This window comes from Sprattus sprattus (genome assembly GCF_963457725.1).
Source record: "Sprattus sprattus genome assembly, chromosome: 20".
Lineage (NCBI taxonomy): Eukaryota > Metazoa > Chordata > Actinopteri > Clupeiformes > Clupeidae > Sprattus > Sprattus sprattus.
The window spans coordinates 22,172,537-22,179,794 of record NC_137918.1 but is presented as its reverse complement, the minus strand read 5'-3'; the positions used below and the strand labels follow the sequence as shown (position 1 = coordinate 22,179,794).

Genomic DNA, 7,258 nt, shown 5'->3' with positions numbered 1-7,258 from the left:
AGAGAGAGAGAAAGAGTGGTAGTGGTAGGTAAGACCTGGAGATGCACCTGATAGTGATCAGCCACCCATGCCTCTATCAAACCAGCCGGCCCCGTTCTTCTGCAGAACAAAGACAATTACACCTGCAGCACACACAGCTGCTCCACATGGACTTACACCACCACAGCTGTTTCACTGGAGCTCAGTGGCAAGGTCACATACAGCAGTGTGAGGAACCACAGCTGTTTCACTGGACCTCAGTGGCAAGGTCACATACAGCAGTGTGAGGAACCACAGCTGTTTCACTGGACCTCAGTGGCAAGGTCACATACAGCAGTGTGAGGAACCACAGCTGTTTCACTGGACCTCAGTGGCAAGGTCACATACAGTAGTGTGCGGGGCCACAGCTGTTTCACTGGAGCTCAATGGCAAGGTCACATACAGTAGTGTGAGGGGCCAGAGCTGTGAAGGTAGTGTGTGTGTGTGTGTGTGTGTTTGTGTGTGTGTGGCAGTCTATAAACTTAAGAGCAACTGTATGAAACGGCATGAGCTTATCCCTGTCACATAAGGGTAAAAATAAAATGAAAAAGCCTCACGGGGACAGATGCATTACAGCAACGTGTTTCTATTCTTATACCCTAATGTCTCATTGATTTAAGTATGGCCAACCTCTGCCTGCGCTGGAAGAGCCTTCAAATCTAATTTGAGGCAGCATCCTACAAAGAGCAGCTGTGAAAAAAAACTGTGACGAGAGACAGAGTCTGCCGCCATATGACGATGCCAATGTCTGTGACTGGATTCAAAGTCAGTGCCAACACTGTGATTTTTTTCCACAAATGATCCATTTAAGATGATGACTATAATTCATACAAACCTCCACGGCTTCAGAACCATCTGTGACCAAACCCCTTCTGTAGAAACCCTATCACCTTCAACACTAGTGGGTCCATTAAAGTACTTTTATCACTCTTGCCTTCCAACGGGTCACATAAGTCACCGGCTCCAAAGTTCAGCTGAGGTGCTAAAGGTGTACGCTTGACAGAGAGCACCGCGTAGATGTAAGTAGGGATAGGCGCGCTCTACTTCCAAAATAAATGTGATTTTGGTTGCGAGTAAAAGAATGTTAACTTAGAGTAGAAAAAAAACGCTCTCTCAAGCTTTTCTCATTGCTATTCCATTTAGACCAGTTTATTTCCAGACGCGTTTCGGCCTAAGCCATCGTCAGAGTGTAGCGTGAAAACCAGAATGGATGCTTTTTATCAACAAGGGTCAAGGGTTACATGTTTACACCCTCACCAGGTGGAGCTTGCATAGCTCCCTGCGGCCCCGGGCCCCTGGCCCCTGGCCATAGCTCAGAGCCTGGCCGTAATCTGTCTCCTCTCTGTGACACAAAGAGCGCATGTGTCAAAGCTACAGCGTGGCGCTCTTGCCTTACATCCACAGGGCCTTAGAAAGCACCAGCCGCCTGCCATGTTTTGTAAGCGCTGAATGAGAAACATGAGACTGGGGGTGTCCAGGTGAAAGGATGTGTGTGTGTTTGTGTGTGTAGTTGTGTGTGTGTGGGGGTGTGCAACACTCCTCTCCCCAAACACAGACACACGACAGAGCTGTGCCAAGCACTGAAACCCAACACCGCCACTGGGAGCACAATGGGCATTCGGTGTAACGCATGCCGTAATGGATCAAGGTACAGTGACAAGGGATGCAGGCTATGAGAAAAGTGTGTGTGTGTGTGTGTGTGTGTGTGTGTGTGTGTGTGTGTGTGTGTGTGTGTGTGTGTGTACATATGTTTCTGACAGAGGATAGTCTGTCTGGAGACCATGCTGACTGCTGAGTTTGTGGAGAGGTAGCAGCTGCTGAAACTCAACACGAGTGAGAGTCTGGTGCCCTGAGCTACACTAACACACTCTGCCTGTGAATGAGCCTCAATAATGTGATATACACATCTCACCAAGACCTCCCTACACACACATCTCACCAAGACCTCCTTACACACACACATCTCACCAAGACCTTCATACACACAAATCTCACCAATATCTCCATACACACACACATCTCACCAAGACCTCCTTACACACACATCTCACCAAGACCTCCATACACACACATCTCACCAAGACCTCCTTACACACACACACATCTCACCAAGACCTCCTTACACACACACATCTCACCAAGACCTCCTTACACACACACATCTCACCAAGACCTCCATACACACACATCTCACCAAGACTTCCATACACACACACACATCTCACCAAGACCTCCATACACACACATCTCACCAAGACATCCATACACACACATCTCACCAAGACATCCATACACACACATCTCACCAAGACCTCCATACACACACATCTCACCAAGAGCCCCATACACTAACACATCTCACCAAGACATCCATACACACACATCTCACCAAGAGCCCCATACACACACATCTCACCAAGACCTCCATACACACACATCTCACCAAGAGCCCCATACACTAACACATCTCACCAAGACCTCCATACACACACATCTCACCAAGAGCCCCATACACTAACACATCTCACCAAGACCTCCATACACACACATCTCGCCAAGACCTCCATACACAAACACCTCTCACCAAGACCTCCATACACACACATCTCACCAAGACTTCCATACACACACCTCTCGCCAAGACCTCCATACACACACATCTCACCAAGAGCCCCATACACTAACACCTCTCGCCAAGACCTCCATACACACACATCTCACCAAGAGCCCCATACACTAACACATCTCACCAAGACCTCCATACACACACATCTCACCAAGAGCCCCATACACACACCTCTCGCCAAGACCTCCATACACCTGCCCTCTCACAGCTACAGACACCTCGCCAACACAAACCCAGATCCAAACTCAACTCACAGCCTCTCACAGCTGAAACACCTTGTGACTCTCTAGGCTATAGCATTATCCTCTTCTAGAGAAGGAAGCTGTCTAATTAAAACTGGCAATCACAAATAATTGTAAGGAAGTTGCATATTTCAAACCTAGGTTATGGGTTGCAATGAATGCAGGGTAATAAATAGCAGCTATGCATAAAAAAAGGAGAAAGCATAGACAAGGCTACCCATCGATTTAAAACTTTAAATTACTTCATCAATTACATTTGATACCAATGGCATATGTAAATCTAGATTGAAGGTTAGAGGGCAGAAAGGATAGTTATGTCCTTCAGGGCAATAAGATTCCAGCTCGTGGTGAGTTCCATAGAACTAGCAGGTGGAAAACCATATGTCAACACTCCACACACAAGGCTATCGGTCAACACACCAGGCATGGATAAAAGCTCTCTCTCCCTTGCGCCACCATGTTTGAGCCCTGAAGACTGTACAGCGGAGGCGTGATTTGTGGTCTGGCTGTTAAGGTGAGCCGATATCCCATGATGAAATCCTTGTGTAGATTTTATTGCGTATTTACAGCCCTGTTGACAGGAGGGAGTTAATTATTGATGGGCACATGTATTAGGAGAGCAGGAGCTGAAACTGGGTGTGGTGAGGGGTGAGGAACAATGAGTCCAGTCTGAGAGGAACTCTGCTGTGGACACACTGAACTGGACAGGTACACACACACACACACACACACACCCACGCACACACACACACACACACACACACCCACGCACACACACACACACACACACACACACACACACACACACACACACACACACACACACACACACACACACACTGAGTCCAGTCTGAGAGAGACTGCTGTGGACACACTGAACTACTGGACAGGTACAAAGACTTCATGCCAAGACTGCATCACCACTCCAACTAAGGCTGCAGCCAACTTAAGCTGCCATACTTACATAGGCTGCGCACTCGTACGCACACACACACACACACACACACACACACACACACACACACACACACACACACACACACACACACACACACACACACACACACACACACACACACACACACACAACCACACACACACACACACACACACACACACACACAACCACACACACACACACACACAGACAGAAACTTGCTGACACACACTGCACAGAATTGCGTCTCAGAGACTCATACACTTACACATGAAATTCCACACATAAAGTTACTCTTTGACTGGCCTAGTGGCCCTTGGATCCTGTAAAAGCCATGTGAAATAGTCTGCACGAAAGAGCACTGCACGGGAAACATGCTGCTTGACAACACTTAGAACCAAACAGACACGTGAAGTATCCGCTGAAATAGATATTACGCTTGAGTTCTTTATTCCAATGTTCCATTTTATGTTGTGTTGTGCAAGTGATCTTACATACTCCCTCTCCTTTAACTTGTTTCTAAAAATACTCAGTTGTAGGCCATTTCACCACCATGAGCATGTGTCATTTAGAAGAACAATGGTCTGCCTTTGATGCATGAAAAGTTTCTTCATATCAAAACAAGGCTGACTTCAGACTTCAAACAGTTTCGGCGTGAGTGGAAGAAGTCTGTATCTGTTCTGTAGAAGGGAGTCTTGTTTGAGCCTGTCCTGCTCCACAGGCCATAAAACCCCTTAGCCTCCCCCCCACCCCAACTCCCACCATCCCCACCCCACCATCCCCACCCCACCATCACCTCTCCAACACCTGAATCCAGACCCCCAGGCCTGGGCTGAGGTCTTGCTCAGTTAATCTCTCTCACTCTCTCTCTCAAACACACACACACACACACACACACACACACACACACACATAGACTCGTCATAACACTACACTTCCCACAATCCAGACGGGAGTAGAAAAAAAGAGAGGGAAGACATGGAGTGTGGCGTAAAGGATAGTAAGAGGAATGACTAAAGAGTTTAACGACGAGAGGAAAGCACAGAAAACACAGAGTGTGTAAAAACACAGAGAAAACACAGTATGTAAAGCCTGTCAGCTCAAGAAGAGGATGCACTTCAAGACAGAGAGAGAATGAGAGAGACAGAAGGAAGGGCAAATAGAAGAATAGAGACATAAATATAGAGAGGAAGAGTCTTAACGGCGTTAACGGTACTCACCCTGTCTGCTGTGTGGAGGGAGGCACCTCACGGGTGTGTGTGCAGGCAGGATCCTTGACCGAGAGGCAGAGCAGGTGCTCCTGACTCCTTCCTATAGGCGTGCTTCAGGTCTGCCCAGCTCCACACACACACACACACACACACACACACACACACGGAGGCGGAGGAGGAGGAGAGGCGCTTCAAGGAGAACCCCAGCTGACAGAGACAAAGACAGGGAGAGAGAGAGAGAGAGAGACAGATCCACTAGTCCAAACTGATTCAAATTCCACTAGGATTCAGCCAAGTAGTCCAGGATCTGTGTGTGTGTGTGTGTTTGTTTGTGAGTGAATGTATGACAGTGTGCTGTGTGCTGTGTATGTGTGAGAGCGAATGAGGGTGTGTGTGAGCAGGCAAGAGAGAGTCAGAGGGTGAAATGGTGCGAGTGTGTGTGAACACTCCCTGAGAGGGAGGAGCCTTGCAGAGCGAGGGGTGAGACAGTAAGGCAGGTAACAACAATCTCCCTCCTCCTCCTCCTCCTCCTCCTCCTCCTCCTCCTCCTCCGTTCTGCTCCCCTCCCACCACCTTCACAACACTCCTCTAATTTGGAGCCGTCCATCATTGGGAGCTGTCTATCTCCTCAAAATGAACAAAAAAAACTGGCTGGCTCATTTCTAAAGCGCCTTGTCAGTCTGTTGCTGTTGGGCAAACAAGAGGCGGACTGATAGCCCTTTGAAATGCAGGCACGCAAACTTCTGTCTGGAAGCACAATTACAATCAAACGTACAGTAAGCAGCCGGTCTGCTGAAGCCTCTCATGGCACCCCGGCTGATGAGCCTCCATTAAGTCTGATGTGCCACGCAGCCCTCTGTTTAAATGATGTGTTTGTTCAGTCAGTGGAGAATGCTCTCTCTCTCTCTCTCCCTCTCCCTCTCTCATTTACTCACTCACACACACACACACACACACACACACACACACACACATACACTCGCCGACACACGTAGCAACGCAAGCACTACACAATGCATGCAATGAGAGCTGGCAGCTGGCCAACAGCACTGAGAGAGAGAGCCATCCATCCATCTACACAAACACACAAGAGGCTGACTGGTGCAGGGGCAGTGGGCCACATGTCAGCAGTCAAACCCGTTATATAACATCAGTAGGAGTCAGGCAGGAACGTGTGGCTGCTAGCACGTCAATACAACAAGAGAGAGAGAGAGAGAAACACAATGTACAGGAATGTAAAGAAGCATACATGTAAACACTAATACACCACAGGAATGATGACTGTCGGGCTGGGAGTAGTGAGAGTGACTAAGGACATGTTGCATGTTTGCCCTCATGTTCAAAGCCGAGGCCAAAGTCCAAGGGGGAGTCGGGTCCAGGCTCGATCTGACATGACCCCCGCGGCAGGGCGATCTGCCCAAACGTGCAGGAAAGCACATCTGTCACGGGTCTCACAGGCTGACCTTTGAACTCGCTGATATTGATTGTCCCGACACGACTTGATATGCTGTCTATTTCTGTCCCACACCGTTTTCCTTCCTAAAGCGCCACACAAATACACACCTGAGTCAACGTGCATTTTCAATTATTATCCAAGTCCTTCCAGAACAACCTGAAACCAGACGCCAAATGGAGTTCTCCTTATTTTCCACTCTCAAAGTCAAAGTCAAGTCAAAGTGATTATTGTTGCATGCACCAAATTGCTTCAGCACAGCAACATTCTTAGGACTTGGCCAGCATCATTATCTACACAGTAGATGTCATACAGATAACAAGTAACAAAATAAAAAAATAACATATAACTCTAAATATCATATAACTCTAAATAACATATAACTCTAAAATTACATACGTATATGTCTCCATCTACGGCCCTCATTGCTTACAGACACAAGACTCAATCATGTGTTTAGGACCATTCAGTGAAATGCTCTTCAGCACCCACCCACCCTGACCTGAAACCTCCTGCAGACTGAGAGGGCCACAACAAAACCACCGCTGCATTCATATGCATGGCGGCCTAAGCTGGATAGAAACCCATTAAGACTGACGAATATGGATGCCCACTGAGTGACCACTGAGAGCCTCCCAGCTAGATAACTCAGCCCCAACACAACTGCAACATGGTGGGGGATTTAGGCATTGTTTTCAGTGGAGGGTTACTCACATGGCAAGCCTACAATATAATGCTGGAAAACACATGCCCAGTATCCTGTTGGGATAA

General features: G+C 47.9%; 1 protein-coding gene across 1 annotated transcript in view; it reads right to left on the bottom strand.

Annotated features, from left to right (window-relative positions):
- coro2aa (coronin 2Aa) overlaps positions 1-5,106 on the bottom strand; it is a gene marked incomplete at its 3' end in the record, with an annotated part of 16,805 nt that extends 11,699 nt beyond the window's left edge. Inside the window, exon 1 of the mRNA XM_080859396.1 lies at positions 5,044-5,106. The remainder of the gene's footprint in view (positions 1-5,043) is intronic.
- Positions 5,107-7,258: the final 2,152 nt, after the last annotated feature.